The sequence below is a fragment of the Amblyomma americanum genome, chromosome 9, assembly GCF_052857255.1.
Source record: "Amblyomma americanum isolate KBUSLIRL-KWMA chromosome 9, ASM5285725v1, whole genome shotgun sequence".
Classification (NCBI taxonomy): domain Eukaryota; kingdom Metazoa; phylum Arthropoda; class Arachnida; order Ixodida; family Ixodidae; genus Amblyomma; species Amblyomma americanum.
Genome location: NC_135505.1, coordinates 58,032,814 through 58,050,705, shown reverse-complemented (window position 1 = coordinate 58,050,705; position 17,892 = coordinate 58,032,814).

Genomic DNA, 17,892 nt, shown 5'->3' with positions numbered 1-17,892 from the left:
AATGTAGCGCTGATTACTTTTTCAAAAACGGACGTTATCTTCGAACATGACATATTTTGGACAACCAGGTAGCATTTTCTACCAGGATACATGCGAAATGCATATCGATTTCCTAATTCTTTTGGAGTAAGGCCAGCGTCAGCCTAAAGCAGCATACCGCAAACCACTCAACTCAGAAAGTAGCGGGTCCTCACGTTCACGATGGCTCTCGCCACTATCGGCACGCACCGCTTCACCATTGGCTGCGATATGCAGCCATTGGTGTAGCCTGTGTGCATATCCCAATTGGCTGCGTAATGCAGCCAATGGCGAGGTCCAGCCGCCAATCAGCCAATTTTCCGGTCACTTTTCACGGAGAGCTAAATCCCTGTACAACAGTAATAAATGTCATAGGGCCAAATGAATCCTAAATTAAAAACGGATGATGGGTATTTGTAAATTACGGACCATCGATAACATGTATAATAGTTTAGTCGGAGGAGCAATAGTTGGCGCTTGCCGCGCTGTTGGTCGTTCAAGCAGTCGGCCAGGTCATACTACCTGTTTAGGGCGTAATTTGGTGGCTTTTCTAATGCTGTCTTACCACGGTGTTAGAGCCACTGGATAAGTCACTGGGTACACAGGAAAGCGCAGATGCGTTTGTAGTGCTGGGAGCGCCAGTCAGGGGCAGTCATGAAGCCTCAAAATGCGGTGGTGGACAGAGGAGGATCGGAGTACTCTTAATTCTTACAGTGACTCTAGTGTCAGCCTGATTTGGGCAGCTCTTCATGCGGCCCATTATTCCAGTGCTTGCTCCACCATCGTCAAACACAGCCATGTAGAGAACCACATTGTCGCCATGCTTTTGATGGTTTGATATCATGGAACGTTATCTACTATGACTGATACGCAAGATGGGCTGCCATTTTGGTCCTGATATTTTCCAAAGAGATATACTGATAAGATCATGTCGTAAGGATTTTACACTCGGTGTGCACTTGAGGCGCTGTGAAGGGAAAGAGCACAGGAGAGAAAAGAGGAAGGAATTTCCGGTAGTGGTAGTAATGTTTTTTAGGCGAAAAATTAACTCGAAAGAAAATCAGCCACACACACAATACTAAGCTCATGGCTTGAAAATAATCATTTGTGAACAAGTTGTAGAGAGATGAAGGAAACAAAGAGAAAATGATGACAACAACACTAAAAATGAAGCTTCCACGAAGTAAGATACAATGCTACAGAGGGTATGCGGTAAAGTCAAGCGGACGCCAGTGCTGCATGGCGGAAGGCAACTTTCGTGTCGAATCGGCTTATCCCTATCGGCTCCAGCATGTAACGCTGAAGCTCTGCGCTGTACAAGAAAATCGCGCCCGTGATGTCACATGAATACGTTTTATATTCATCGCGGTCAGATGAGGCACAGCGTGCAGCCCGTAAATCATACATGAAAGCAAGTGGAATGTCAACAGTCTGGTGACGGCGCTTTCGGGTGTTCCGGCACTGGCTAGGAATTCGCCGCGCGGTCGAGTGCTGGTGCCGCTGCGAAGCAAGAGTCATTCCAAACTTCTGCTTACCCGCAGTCTCGTCGAGCACCGCCCGTTCACTGAACGTGGCGCACTGTTCTTCCAACTGGCCAAATCGCAGGCAGAACGTCATAGAAGGGTGTAGCCATTGCACTAGCGCATTGATCTTATGGAATGGTTCGCCAGGAGCAGTGCGTGAGTAAGCGTGTTGATAGACGACCTAGCACCGCATGAGATCTCACATATTCTCGGCCTAATGTCGGTTATTGGCCTGCGGCGGTACAATATAAATAGTCCTCTGGATGCCCGTTGTCCTGTAGTGGCCACACAGGAAGGGAACGCGTAGCTAGAAACGGTGCTGCAGGCGTTATTCTACAGGGACCTGATAACGCTCAGGAAGGCACTTCTATAGGGGAGTTCTGTTACAAAGGCATATCATGGTAGTTATGTGGCTAGTTTTCTCATAATGACGTCGTAACGCCCACGGTGTTCAAGATAAAGCGCGCATTTGAGGCTTTAGGACCAGGATGGCACGACTGCAATGAATGTTATGTGGTGTCATTATTGACTTTTAGTCAGAAGTGCTAAGAGTGCATCCAATTCTGACACAACGCTCAGTTGGCGGCGAGGCGTTGTGATAGTCAGCCGCCTTCGTTCCTGTATAAAGGTAGCCCTATCTGTCATCGAATTCGCTGGTAGGCCAAAAAAGCATATTACAACAGAAGTTCAACAGGATAGATAAGCGGGCGAGTTGGTGATACATAATGCAAAAAAACAGCGCGAACAAACGGGGACTAGACGAAGAATACACAGGACCAAGCGCTGTTTGCATTATACAACAGAAGCACTTGACTGTGGATACTGTTACGTGATGTAAAGCCGGTGAAGGCAGGACTACATGACAGATAGCTAAAGAATGATTTAATGGCGGCGAGCTCAGCGCGAGCACACCATGCCGCGCCACCGCCAGCTTCGTCATCTTTTAGTCCGGGACGCTACCCGGGGCTGCCGAACTAGAAGACCAGCAGTGAAGATGACACGTAGGACTACACGATGGACGTGACAGGAGGGATAACTCACAAGAGAAGATGAAGGGCTGGTCGTCACGATGAAAGAGATGAGCAGACGATGATCGGATGAGGCCTGGCCCAGGAAGCTTCCGGGCCGTAGACAGGTCACCTTGAGCCGACGGCCAGGACCCATGAGCACACCGAACGGAATGGGCAGGGGCTGTGTTTGAATTTGTTGGCGGCTTCTAGGGTCGATGGGGTCTTAGGTTTGAGTTGCGGTGGCATCGTCAAGTTGCCATGTCTTCTGGTCGAGGCGGGGGACGGGGCTGGTGTGAACGGTGCGGTCGGTTCTGGCCTGGCGGGCTGGGGCACAGCCAGGCGGTGCGGACAGGAGCACACGACCGACGACCATGGCCCGAGCATGACGCCGAAGCTCCAAAACCAGCATAAAGAACAATGACCCGCACCTCACACGAAATGTTGCATGACGGCAAGGGGGGAAGAGAGGCCTACACGACAAATGGCGACGAAATGATTTAATGGCGGCGGGCCTAGCGCAAGCGCTACGTACAGCGCCTCTGCCCAGTTGGTCGTCTTTTAGTACGTGACACTACCTGGTCCGGCCCACAAGACACGACGAACTGACGGCGTTGCTGCGCTTAGAATGACCCGACAGACCCGAGACGCTTCACACACGTGAGCACACCGCCCCCTGCCGTCCAACGATCTTGGTCGTCAGCTCCTGACTCCCTGCAGCCTGGAGGCTTCGTGGACCGCGACGACACAGCCGATCGTCTCATCCACCTTGGTGGCAAGCCCTTCACTTCCTTCTGTATTTAACCACTTTTCAAGCCAATCGTCATCTACTGCATTTCATCTTCACTGCTGATCTCGTTCGCGATCGGGATGATCCCCAGGCGGCCCCCCGGGTACTGTTACGGACTAGAAGAAAACGAACTGTGGAGTGGTGCGGGCAGGAGGACTCGCGCCAGGCCAACCGCCTTTAAAATCATTCTGTGGCCATCTGTCATCACATCTCATTCATCGGCTTTCCGTCACGTAGCAATACTTTTAATGAATGACCATCTTTTCTTTAGTGCGCCTACGATTGCTGCATTCAGCTACTTGAAACTCACACGTAGCGATGTGATATGGTCGAGGGTTGCACGATTTCACTAAAAGTTGCTACTTAAAGTAATATGAAGACGCCGCGACGAACGGCGACAGAGAAGACATACAAATGACAGGACCAGTACCAATTGTAACAGTTTATTTCTCATTAAGCCTGCCCTTTGTACGACAACCAAGCCGTATCACAAGTACACCAAAACTACCAAAAACCATCTATCGCCTTCCCTTGGAACCACTTCCGACGCAGTACATCGGATTAGCAAGCAAAATACCATTATCGATGCATGGGGCGCAAGTTATTGAGCATATTCTTCCCCTTGCCATCGAGAAGAAACAATAACAAAACAGGGCAAAGGAGATAACTATTGTGCAAAAAAATGGCACACACGCGACCAAGGCGAAACCAGGCTTGTGTATCGTCACTATGGAGAATCGCAGTGAAGACCCACAAGCCTGCTTTGCCACTGCGCACCATTATTTCAGGAAGTGAAACGTGGTAACGTCTTATCAGCTGGTGGCTTAAGACGTACTTTGGCGCCCCGTGAATGATTGGTCTTTCCCTGCGCTTAGTTAATGACGTGCTGAAATACCTAGGGACTTTGCCGCCTCTAGAGAGGGTCCCTACCTCGTTCTCCATCTGCACTGAAGAACTGCACTATAGAGTTCCTCACGAATGACTCTTAAGAATTGGAAGAAATAAGACTCATTCCAAGGGTGACGTGCGCTTTCAAAATGGTACAGAAGCAAGTGCTAATAATTTCATTTCATTATTAGAATTTCACCTGAACTCAAGTCCTGTTTCGTAAAGTTCCTTATTGAGGAAAAAAAGGAATCTGTATCGGCTCACCTATATGCCTGTCCCTTGCAATATCTTCCTTTAAATTGTAGCAACTGACGTCAGAAACAATGCTTATGATCGTCATGTAATTCGCATTCACCAGCATGTAGACGGTTTCTTGGTCGTGTTGAAGGACACTCCATAGCATGAATAAGATGATACCGTCAACAAGTACATGTCTGTGTTCTTAACCAGAGCCGTGGTCTGAGGATTACTAACAAAATTCCAACAAATGGCGAAATGCAGTTCTGAAATATCAGCCAACTGCTTCCAAAAGAAGGCATCTGCTGGTTATACAGTCGGGAACAAAGTCTCTGGACCGCATGATTTCCAAATAAAGCTGATCGCTCTTTCTTTAGCCGCCGGCCTGGATCGACACTTGTGGATCCACACCTCCACAAGCTGAGTCTTCAACCGGCCGTCTTCATATTAATTTCACCATGAACTGACTAGTCCAAAAAGGAGTTTTTGTTGGTGTTTTATTCTGAAATGCGCCTTGCAAATCCTATTTAGCGCATTGGAGATATACAACTGTAAGAATGCTTGTCTGGGAAAACTTGCGGGCTCTAGTTTCCGCTCCAACGACAATGTAACTTCGTGGAGACGACGTTTAACAGGCCTGCCAAAAGGAAGAGCTGAACGAAGTTCTGGCTTTAGAATATCGTAACCAAACGCCATAGATAATCCTACTGCAAGTTTCGCTGCATGGTGTGTTTACCCTCAAGTAACTGAGGCTTACAGAGAGCCAGTTCTTATCCAAAACACGTGTGCTTTTTGATCTATGCTGCAAGTATTCAATATTAGAGGTATGCTGCTATTCAGCGAGTTCAATTTTGATAACCAAGGCACTATTCTTCAGATTTCATTTCTCACTTTACGGCGCCGTTTTTGGTCATCAGATTCACTTTGCATGCTCTTGCGTTTTATTGTATCTGCCTTGTTAAGCACATGACGAGAGACGCTATTCTCCAGACTGCTATAAGCCTATCAATGTTTTCGGCATTAATGTGGGTCATCAGATATAGTCGGTCTTACGGTTGTCTTCTGCCAATGATTGATTTTTACAGAAGTGTTTGCGTTGGTCGTGCCTGTACGTTTTTCTACTGGTGGAGCACAGTTAGCTCCTTTATCCTGTTTTCTTCTTGCAGCTACGGAAAGGCTAGGTTATAAACTGGTCAGAGAATTTTCCCTGTGCCTCGCTTATGGTATCTTCTTAGCTAAGGCGATGTACTGCGTCAGCGGTAGTTCTAGGAGACGGCAATATATGTTGTTTTATAGATTTGATTAATCTGTGATACGGCTGAGTTGTCGTGCAAAAGAAAAGGCTTTATGCAAACTAAACTAAAAATTGGCGGTTATCCTTCTCTTTTTGTACCTTGTCTGTTTCCCTTAACCGCGCCGTATTCATATTACATTAACCAGGAACCAAATAGCCAAACTAGAGTTTTAGTTTGTACCTTATCCTGGATAATGGTTACGGAATTCGATTTGGCGCAATGAAGACGCTTCTTGTACAAGAACGCGTTTCTACGAAAACTTGAGCACTGGCTCCAGGTTCAAAAGCCAATTAATTTCGTGGAGATGTTAAAATTAGCCACCAAAAATGAGAGCTTAAGGAACTTCTCGCTTCAGAAGACAGTAAAAAATTGTCATATATACTTGTAATCGAAGTCTCGTTGCATGATGTGTTTACCCATGAGCAGTGCCTGGTCATTTTAAAATTTTTTTCTTAACTTTTTAGCAGTTTTACACAATTATTCGTATGAAAGCAGTGATCAAGCAGAATGGAGTTGTTATGAAACTGAGACTAACTCGGAGCAATACTCCATATAAACCTCACGCGCTTTTTCACACTTATTGACGCAATGCTTTTTAATGGTTGTATTTGCGTTCTTCGAAGCCGCCGCCACTCAGCTTTATCGCCTTGTTTGTGATGAAGACGCGAACAGATTTATCTTGATTGATACCACGCAGGCGCAGCCGATTCTACGTTGTTCCAGGCTGTTGTGGCCACTTTGCCCACTCCATGTTGGGCATTGCTGAGAGCGGACATTCTGCTCGAGGAGCTTCGAACTCGCTTGTTATTTGCGGCGTCAAATAAGTCATTCAGTTCCTCGTGGGAGTGACTCAGCCGAATAAGGAGCTGCTTTCAGAAGCCCATTTATCTGTCTTACTGACTACTTTGCCCACTCCATGTTGGGCATTGCTGAGAGCGGACATTCTGCTCGAGGAGCTTCGAACTCGCTTGTTATTTGCGGCGTCAAATAAGTCATTCAGTTCCTCGTGGGAGTGACTCAGCCGAATAAGGAGCTGCTTTCAGAAGCCCATTTATCTGTCTTACTGGCTGCTGGACTGCGGTCACTCCAAGGTGAAAATATTGCATATGTAATACTTCACGTATCATTTCATTCAGCGAATGTTTTTGAGTGCTTTCTCTGAAACCAGCATACACCAAATATTGCCACCGGTTTTCACACTAAAGCACTTCCTTTCACTTGATTATTAGTGTCGTCCAGGACTTCACGGCTCAGCGTGCGGAGAAAACTGCAGGTGCCATCGGAACACGCAAAACCCAGGAGACCGAGGAGCGTGCATCGTAATTGGTGGGCGGGTTCCCACCGGATACCAACAGTAGAAACTACCTCCAAGCGCGTGAAACACAGGCTACGAGAAATACTGGTTGTAAGCTGACAAATAAAATGTGCACTGCTTTTTATTACGAGATCTAAGTAGGGATGCTAGCTGTTTCAATATACAGTTGCAAATGATGACTCTGCGTATGGCTTAAATAAACATCTATGCTCCAAAGCTTTCAAATGTTCTTTTTTCTTGCGTCTGTTGCTCAGACCACGAAAATGCGTTTCTTTACTTTCTGACAGAGAATCAGGCAGATTTCACCAAAATGACTGAAGCCACGCGCCAATGCTTCGGAATTATATCGGAAGTGCGCCGTAACATTTCAATTAAGCGCGCTCGAGAGGGCCTGTTTCTCTGATCTTTGACGACTCTCGCGCGGGAGGTGCACGGTTTTATCCCCAGTGCCGCCGGGTAATAATAATAATAATAATAATAATAATAATAATAATAATAATAATAATAATAATAATAATAATAATAATAATAATAATAATAATAATAATAATAATAATAATAATAATTGGTTTTGAGGGAAACGAAATGGCGCAGTATCTGTCTCATACATCGTTGGACACCTGAACCGCGCCGTAAAGGATGGGATAAAGGAGGGAATGAAAGAAGAAAGGAAGAAGAGGTGCCGTAGTGGAAGGCTCCGGAATAATTTCGACCATCTGGGGATCTTTAACGTGCACTGACGTCGCACAGCACACGGGCGCTTCAGCGTTTTTCCTCCATAAAAACGCAGCCGCCGCGGTCGGGTTCGAACCCGGGAACTCCGGATCGAGCCGGGTACACACCGATGATACAATGGGTACAAGCTTTCCCTTGGTCTGGTGTTCGGCTTGTTTAGGATGAAATGCTTGGGAAATGGGTCTTCAACCCCACCTTGAGAATTTGAATATACCTTGTCCCATGGCGCTCCTTGGTTATAGGTGCCCTTGCGCCATAAAAATCCATCATCATCATCATCTTTGACGACTGCCCAGCGAAGTTCCTGCCATTGCGGATGCCGAGCGTTTATTGTCTCGGTACAAGATCGTTCAATAAGCGGCGGTTTAGCAGCATATATACATGATGCAGCAATGAAACACAGAACGTGATTTGGCGTTAAAGTGCAGTGGCTGGAATCATGGTATCCCATGGAGGCCGTAGCATTCTCCAAATTGAAAAAGAGATAAAGAATAAAAATACAAACGCACATAAAGAAACAAATGAGTAAATAAACAAAAAAATGTGAAATAAAGTGCAAAAAAACATTCTCACGTTTTAGGGATGGCCGTTGCCCTCAATATAAAGAAATATTATGCCAAATCGAGAATTAGGGTTTTATGGAATTTAACGTCCCAAAGGGACCCCCGCTATCAGGGACGCTGTAGTGGAGGGCTGCGCGTAATTTAGACTGCGTGGGGTTCTTTAACATGCATTGACACTGCACACCACACGGGCCTCTAGCACTTCCCCTCCATCAAAATTCCGACCACCGCGGACGGGATCGTACCCGCATCTCTCGGGTAAGCAGCCCAATACCAACACCACTGAGCCACCGCGGAGGGCTAAATCAAGAATAAAATTTAACGATTGCGAAAGTGGTCCAGTACAAATCCAGTGGCGTTTCCTTTGGTATGCTGCTGTGAGGGTTAAACATTTGGGCACGGCTTAAAGCCTGTGTAGCTTAGAACATAGAACGGCGAAGAATTTTTTGGTGTATTAGAAGGAGAAAAAAAGAAAATTGCTGCTTATTCCCATTGTTTGCAGCGCGAATGAAGAAGCGTTGTATTATTAGTTATGCAGTGTATTTCGTCGCTCGTTGCTGGTTTGGATAACTACGTGCTACTGCACTGAATTCCGGCCTAGACAAAGCACTATCGTAAAATCACACTTTTGCTCCATAATGTGGAGAAATAATTGCTTCGAATACTTGCGACAGTAAATACCGTCGATGCAATTTATATGTAGACACTTCAGTACTGATAATCTGACTAGTGTGTTCAGAAAGGCGTTCTGCTTCACGCAACAAACCACGCACAAGAAATGCCGCAAAGAAACGTGGCTATTCTTGATTGCAATAATTGCGTCAACTGAAAGCAAATTGAGAGCCGAGAGTCAAGTCTCAAGTTAAGCACTTAGAAAAGATGCAGAGAAACAGGATGTTCTAAATGAAAAAAAAAAACGGTAAATTTGATTTTCTAGTCGCATAGCTGCAGAAAAACTGATCATTGACGAGAACCCACCGAGGGGGCTCAATGGAAATCATAATAATGGGAATTAACTACGCTACCTTACTCCTTTCAGCGGGGTATTGTAGAAGCAAATTTAAGAATGGAAGTTTTATAATGCGCTGATTATGAGGCCTCAATGCTGCTCATGCGATATAGGAGACGCCGCAGCGGGGCTCTCTGGATTAATTCCGGCAATTTGGGGTTCTTTAACGCCAGCTGATATCACACAGCCGACAACGTTTTAAGCTTGAGATTATTTTAGCGCCCGTTCCTTGAAAAATTAAGCCGAACTTCTTCTGGGAACCGGTTCGCTACGAAAGCAGAACACGAGCTTGAATTTCACGCTAACTATGTGAACCTCCCCGTCAGCTCTCTTAAAGAACCACAAGCGGAAGCGCGAGGCGCTCCGAGTGCCATCTGAGAATGCAAAAGAAAGGACGGAGTTAGCAAACCGCACGCGTGTACTGAAGACATAGTGCAGGGCTTTCAAAGATATTCAGGACAAAACACCAAAAAAATGGTCTAGCTATGCAGACAGAAATTTTTCATCGCATTTTTGAATGCAATATCATCTTCAGTCAGCCAATTCAGAGGGTCAGGTGACTCCATTCTGTTACAGTTCTCGGCAAGAAGGAGTCCAAAACTGATTTGTAAGGCAGAATTGTGATCGTATTTTCTGTGTGATCAACACGTGTTCATATGCAAAGTTGGTATTGAAATGAATTCATTTTGTAGCAATGACTTATTAAAATACATTTTCTGAAATAGGCATTCCCGTGATCATCAGAAGGAGTCTGGGACCCTAAGAAGGTTATGAGAGTCTTCATCCTCTTTCATACGTTCGTTCAGCGCCGCGAAACATTGGCCTCCAGAAGAGGAAGGGTGTTGTACGGAACTACCACTTATGGATAGACACCTGTACCGTGCCGAGAGCAAAAGCAAAGTTTTTGTGAAGGGAAGGAAAGATGCAGTAACTGGCTCACATCTCGGCGGACACTTCAAGTCCACCTTGCGGAAGTAGTCAAGGAGAGGTGGAAATAAGGAACAAAGACAGAGTTTGCGAAGTTGAGGGCGCCGAATGATTTCTCACCACCTAGGCTTCTTGAAGATGCCCAGACATCGTACAGTACGCGGGTGTCTTTGCGCTTCGCCTCCATTCAAACGCGGCTGCCTTGGCCAGAGCCGGCACGTGTGAAACGTCGCAGCTGCCGCGTTTGTTTTTTCCACTGACCTCCGAAAGCAGAAAAAGTCATCCAAAGCATAGAGTGTCTTTCAGCCAGTCGTGTAGCAGCTTAGCTTTCGCATTTATTTTGTTTTTTAAGCATCCGTGAATAAATGCTTTCAGTCGCAGACAGCACAACCCCGAATTAGGCCCAAAGAAGTAAAAATACGCGCCGACTCTTTGCTTTCGCAGATCATTCAGCGTATTCCTACGGATCACTCCACCGATGGCAGAGCGGCAAGCTGCCGCGGAACTGCCTGAAAGGCATGCCATGCGTTGATTGACTCGTTCTACTCTCGTAGGTCAGATTTAAAAAAAAAAGGCGTGGAGCTTCGACGTTTAATACCATTAAATAGGAAAATTGCACGCAAAAGACTATAATTTGAAGTTGCTAGTACTGCCTGGAGTGTGTAGGTCGAGTTCTGGTGGCAAAAAGGCGAGCTCAGATTCCACATTGGTGCACCTCTAAGTCTAAGAACTGCAGTTTGGTCTTAACGGGTTCAGGCCATGCAAACGTGAAGACATGTCTTTTATTGGTGATAAAGGGTGGCGGCCTTGCTTGAGCCGCAGGTAAATAAGACTTCGTAATCTCCTTCAAAATAATCAGAAAATTATCGACATATCTTAAAACAAAAACAAGATAAGGGCCATTTACTTGACTTTACATTGCATTCACAACGGCAAAGAGCAAAACGTCGCAAAACGTCATAGATGAAGCGATACAAACACATCTTTTCTGGAGAAAGAAGCTTCCTTGAAAAAAAAATGGCGGTAAAGCTCAAGTAGAATTCTAGCAAGGTTACAAAGCTGTTGCTGTCTTAGAATCCTGCAGTGCGTTCAAACTCGTATGCGCTCAAACTTCGTATTACTGACCAATGTAATGCTCTCTGAAATATTTTTTTACTCCACCACATATCTATTTCTAAAGCACATATTAGCGCTGTCTTCGGTTTTTCATCCTTCCTCGCTTCGGTTACCAATAAAGTGGATTCGCCAGAAGCGCAATGATTTATATCATAAAAATTTACCACGAACAGAAGTGTCGCGTTGGGCAGACAGAACACTTCGCAGGCTGATGTTATGGCGAGAGAACGACTCAAATCTATAGCGTCTTGAGGTCAATGAATATAATTACAAAATTTTTCGATGAAAAATTTAACCGCCGCTAACTTCGGAGAGTTTTTAGCTTTTCTGCGATGCTGTTAGGGTACCTGTTACAATTATTTTTTTCCTGCAGTCATGGTCGCATATCGGCCGTTGAATAAATATCAGTGATTTCATTTTCATAGGCCTCCTGAGGGATAAAGGTTGTATCTCACATTATCAGTCCACTGTAAACGTTCCCGTGGCTGTTCAGTAGCTCATACTATGAAGGATTTTAGGCATTTGAGCAGAAATTTTTTTTTACCTATCGTTGTCATCTTCTCGTCTGACACTGAGAGCTTTACAGTTCTGGGCATTTCATACATCATAGACTCTCAAGTCTACTGTGCTTCTTTTTTGTCGGCTTTAAAAGGAAGCTGGAAGGGTTTTCATATCGCATGATATTCAGTGAATTAATATGCGTGTGTTACAATTTCTTTCTCTTTTTTCCTCATAAGAAGAAAAATTGCTTGATTAAAACCTGCCGCCGACGCGCTAACTTCGCTTCCTGGAGCGCCTGTAGGAAGGATGGCGAAAGGTGAGGGCTGGCAGAACTTACGTCATTCGCAGAGACTGGGCTGGCGACCTCCTTAAACAGCTTACTTTGCTGCATTCAGAGCTTTGGTGAAAGACGTACCAACAGACGTGTTATGTCGCTGCCTCTTGTTTTCTTCACTTCGGCTGTTCTGTAAAACAAAGTTGGCTGTGCAGCACACCTGAACTGCCTACAGAGAACGATATTTCATAACTATTTCTTTTAGTTGTCAAGAGAATTGTGTTGGTTACTTAGCTTACGTATATTAGGTGTGCCGACCGGGTCGCAAATAGTCATGACCTGACGGGCACCAATCACGAGACTCCTGTAACCAACTCTTTGTGACGAAATAAACATTTTCCGAACAGTCAATGGGCCGCAAAAATATTTTCTTTCCCACTAATTCGAATATAGTAAACATTGTCTGCAGTTTTTAAAGTTATTTCACTCAAGTGATTCGTACGTGCGGTCACTACGTGCCCTAAACGTACGCACTCTCTTAACGCATCCATCCACTCGCTACCAATCATAAACTTCAGTTCCCTTCTGAAACGGTTGAACATTACTTTGGTTCGGTTTTCCCAACATTATTTTGGAGCCACCGTTTAGACCTTCCCATGTCAACGGCCATGCTTTGCAATACCTTCCCTGCGTTGCTTATCAGGGCAACTTCGTTAATGAATCTAAGATTGTGAAATTATTGTTAAGCTAACTAAGGCAAGCACTGGTGAGATCGTGTATCGCTGCGTGACGCCCTTCCTTATTGTAATTTACTTGCTTACTAGATGGAGGATTAGGGTCGCTGTGCAGCCGTTATAAATACCTTCCAGCCTTTTTCTCAAAGGCTCATCTACACCGTGATTCCGTATCTCCAGCATGATTGAACAGATTCCGAGAGAATGAAATTTTTTCTCGGGAACTATTAAGGCTGAACATAGGGTAGTTGCTTACTGAGACTGGGAGAGCTACAGTCAAGACAAGGTGACAATAACACATAATAGCACCACGAGACACGAGCGCAAACTTTCAACTGAGTTTATTTTCGACATGGCGCATATTTATACGCATCTTATAATGGGGCACACATACATAGAAGCGCTAGAGCCGGCCAAGATAGCACAGCCATTACATAAACCATGCGAGATATCAACTATCCTCGCAAGTCATGAATTTCACAAATGACCGGCTAAAAACAGTTTTTCTTTTTTTTTGTTAAAACCGCAGACGGGTCGCTAACGAGCCCGGCACAGTTCTTTTCTGAAGCCATGCTAAATGCTTCCCACAATTTCCTTGCGGTCTTGTCCTTTTATTTAGGTACAACCGTCGTTCTATCCAGTAGAGTTTCGCACTTGTGCACAGCGCAGTGTGCTGCGAGGTTGACAGGGGATTGGGCTTCTTCAAGGTTCAAGAAAAATATTGTAGCGCAAAAAAGACGAGGACTGAAAAAGAGGGACACACATAACACTGTGTGTCCGCCTGCCTCGGTCCTTCTCCTTTCTTGCGCTACGTGTTTACATTATACTTAGAAGGGTTCGATACGCTGTCCGCATTTGCCTATCACCTTATATTGTTACGAGCGCTTATGGCTTGTTGTCAAGTATCTTTTACAAAAGCCTGCCTGGTCGTTTGGTTGAGTGAAGTTGCCCTGAATCTAATAGTGATTATCTTAGTCAATAGCTTGCAGGCAACGAAAATTAAGCAGGCCGGTTTTGTAATTTTTCATACCCTTGACAGCTCCCTCCTTATATTGTTACTACGAAGTGAGAGTGGAAGACGAAGTGGCCTCTCGCGTGAAAGGAAGAACGCAGAAGAGGTTAATGCAGCTCCCGGTTCGTGTTAGTACTCCCTGCAAGTAACCCTTTATTCTAACCCCCCAACGCTTGTAAATAAATGTAAATAGCATTTACCCGCAAGATCCTTGGTGGAGGTGCGGCAAGACGGACTACGTAGCGGACGATACCTATACCACGGCCGACAATGACGGAAGCACCCCCCCAAGATTCGGCAGCATCGGTGTCCTCCGACGTCCTCACTCACCCTCGTCGTCCTGGGCCCTTCTCTGGGGACGATGACGCCGACGTCGAGACTTGGCCTCGAAGGTATGAACGGTACAGCGCTAACAACTGCTAGGACCAAACTTTCTTGCTTGCGAACATAGTTTTTTTACTTAAGCGCACGGCGTTCAAGTGGTATGATACCAAGGAAGAGCCTCTGACCAGTTGGGCTGACTGCAAGCAGAAGCTTATCGATCTTTTCGGAAAACCACTCGGCCGGCAGCTTGCCGCTAAAAGAGATCTTGCTAGTCGCGCCCAGTCATCCACGGAGTCCTACGTCTCATATTCAAAATGTGTTGTCTCAGTGCTACACAGTGGATGAAATCATGAGCGAGGCTGACAAAGTCGGACATGTGCTCAAGGGCATTGCAGACGACGCCTTCAATCTGCTCAACTACAAAAACTGCGACAAGATCGCCGACATCATAAAGAAATGCTGCCCTTGCACCCACAGTTGCACAGTATCGGCAAACAGCCGAAGTCTACCCGTTCTCAAATTCAGTACGCACGTCCAGACGATTGCTCATGGCATGTGCCTCGCCACTCTGTCCCCGACCGACGAGTACGTGATCTCCGCAGTCACAAACTGTGTATCCCCCTCTTCGGACAGCTATTTCAAGACCTGACCATTCTGCCAATATGATCGTTTCCGATCTCTCCGCAGACCATGCACAAGCGCTTACCCATTTTCTGGCATCCTTTCAGGACATGTTTAAATTCCATGACCACCCTTTAGCGCGTACGAGTATTGTGCAGCATCGCATCAACACCAGTGACACCGCTCCTCTGCACCGCCGCCCATACAGGATGTCCAGTTCTGAACGCCAAGTGATAAAAAAGGAAGTCGAAAAGATGCTCGCTAAGGACATCATCGAACCGTCTTCCAGTCCATGGGCCTCTCCCGTCGTCCTTGTTAAAAACAAAGACGGCAGTTGGCGTTTCTGCGTTGATTACCGCCCCCTGAACCGCATCACAAAAAGAGACGTGTACCCACTCCTAAGGAACGATGACGCTCTTGAATGCCTCCGCGGATCTCAATACTTTTCTTCCATTGATCTTCGTTCCGGTTGTTGGAAAATCGCCGTTGATGAGCAGGACCACAAAAAAACAGCTTTTGTCACACCTGGCGGTTTACACAAGTTCAAAGTCATGCCATTTGCACTTTGTAATGCACCAGCTTCCTTAGAAAGGGTGATGGACTCGCTCCTTCGCGGATTTAAGTGGACTACATGTATGTGCTACCTCGACGATGTTGTCTTCTCGCCCACCTTTGCCTCGCACGTCGAACGTCTCAGCAGTGTCTTGACCATATTACGTACGGCTGGGCTACAGCTCAAATCGCCCAAATGCCGATTTGGCCGCTGGAAACTCACCATTCTTGGACATCTCGTCGACGCCTCCGGCATACGTCCTGATCTGGCTAAAATTGAAGCGGTGCAACATTTTCCTTGTTCGCAGTCCCAGAAGGACGTGCGCAGTTTTCTTGGGCTGTGTTCCTACTTTCGCCGTTTTATTCAAGACTTTGCCCTTACAGCTCGTCCCCTCACTGACCTACTGAAGACCGACACCGAGTTTACCTGGGGCCTTGATAAAAAAAATGCGTTTTCCACGCTTGTCCACCTGCTGACGTCATCCACGATTCTGGCACATTTTGATCCCGTGGCCTCTGCTGAACTCCGGGCAGACGTCTTCGGCTACGGTATCGGAGCAGTGCTCGCATAACGCTCCCGGGGTTTAGACCGCGTCGTTACGTATGCTCGCCGCCTGCCTTCACCTGCCGAGCAAAATTACTCGATTACCGAACGGGAGTGCCTCACCCTGGTTTGGGCTGTAGCTAAATTCCGGTCATACTTGTTCGGGCGTGCTTTTTCTGTTGTCACGGACCACCACCCTTTGCTGGCTGTCCTCGCTAAAAGACCCCTCCGGGCGTCTTGGCCGCTGGGCACTGCGCCTTCAGGAGTAATCGTACACTGTTGTGTACAAGTCTGGACGTCTTCATCAAGACGCTGACTGCCTGTCCTGGTACCCTGTCGAGTCACCTGATCTACGTGATACTGACGATATCCTTTCCCTGTTTGGCATTTCTGATCTACACAACATCGCCGAGGAGCAGCGCAAGGACCCATATTTGCAAACCATCATCGAGGGCCTCAGCTCTGGAAGCTCGAAGCGCTACCTGCAGCTCTTCGATACCAAAAATGGCATCCTCTGTCGACGGAACTTCCGTCTTGACGGGCCCTCCCACCTTCTAGTCATTCCCTAGCAGCTCCGCTCTTCTATAATCGCAGAACTCCAAGACCTGCCTGCATCTGAACACCTTGGTGTGGCAAGAACCTACAACCGGATACGGCGCCGCTTCTTTTGGCATGGCTTATAGCGTGCAGTCCAGCGTTACGTCCCAACTTGCGACCTCTGTGAACTCAAGAAAAAGCCTTCGACACCACCTCCTGGTCTTCTGCACCCTATAGACATGCCCGTGGAGCCGTTCCACCGTGTAGGGCTCGACCTTCTTGCAGCATTCCCGACCTCGGAATCCGGAAATAGGTGGATCGCAGTAGCCACCGCCTATGCCACTCGGTTCACTAACACCCTTTCATTGCCTACGAGCTGCGCGACCAATGTCGCTGACTTCCTTTTGCACAATCTTACTCTGCAACATGGTGCCCCTCATCAATTGCACACGGACCGCGGACGCTATTTCATGTCTCGAGTTGTTGACATCCTACGCTCATGTTCAACCAAGCACAAGATTGCCACAGCATACCACCCGCAGACGAACGGGCTAACAGGGCGTTTGAACCGGACACTAACAGACATGCCTGTGTACGTCTCCCCCGGCCACAAAGACTGCGATCTCGCCTTGCCCTATGTGACGTTCGCTTACAACACCTACTGGCATGATACAACTGGTTACTCTCCGTTCTATGTCTTAAATGGGAGACACGCCGTCCTCCCTTTGACACACTTGTCTCATCCGCTGACCGCCCCATCACAGCCTACGCCCGTGACTCCATTGTTCAAGCTGCAGACGCTCGCCAAATCGCCTGTAGTCGGCTCCAAGCGTCCCAGCAAGCACGGAAGTCTCTGTACGACAATCTCCATCGCCACGTTACATAAGAACCGGAGTCGCCCGTTCTTCAGTGGTCTTTTTCCCGCCGCGCCGGTATCTCTGTGAAACTTTTGTCCCCCTACCAAGGCCCTTATCGTGTGGTGCGTCAGGTCACCGACGTCAACTATGAAGTTGCTCCTCATACGCCTGCATCCTCATCATGTAGACCACCCACAGATATTGTGCACGTCATGCGCCTGAAGCCCTACCACGTCGCTTATCGACCACTGGCCTAGCACTGAGACGGCGCTCGTGCCTCCGGGAGTCGTGTTATGACGAAGTGACAGTGGAAGACGAAGTGGCCTCTAGCGTGAAATGACGAAGAGGTAAATGCAGTTCCCTCTTCTTGTTGGTGCTCGCTACTAGGAACTCTTTATTGTAACCCCCAACACTTGTAAATAAATGTAAATAGTATTTCCCCGTAACAATATGTATTAAGATGTGTTAGCGTCGTTTCAAAATTCCGAAACGCAACCGGTCATAATTAATTTC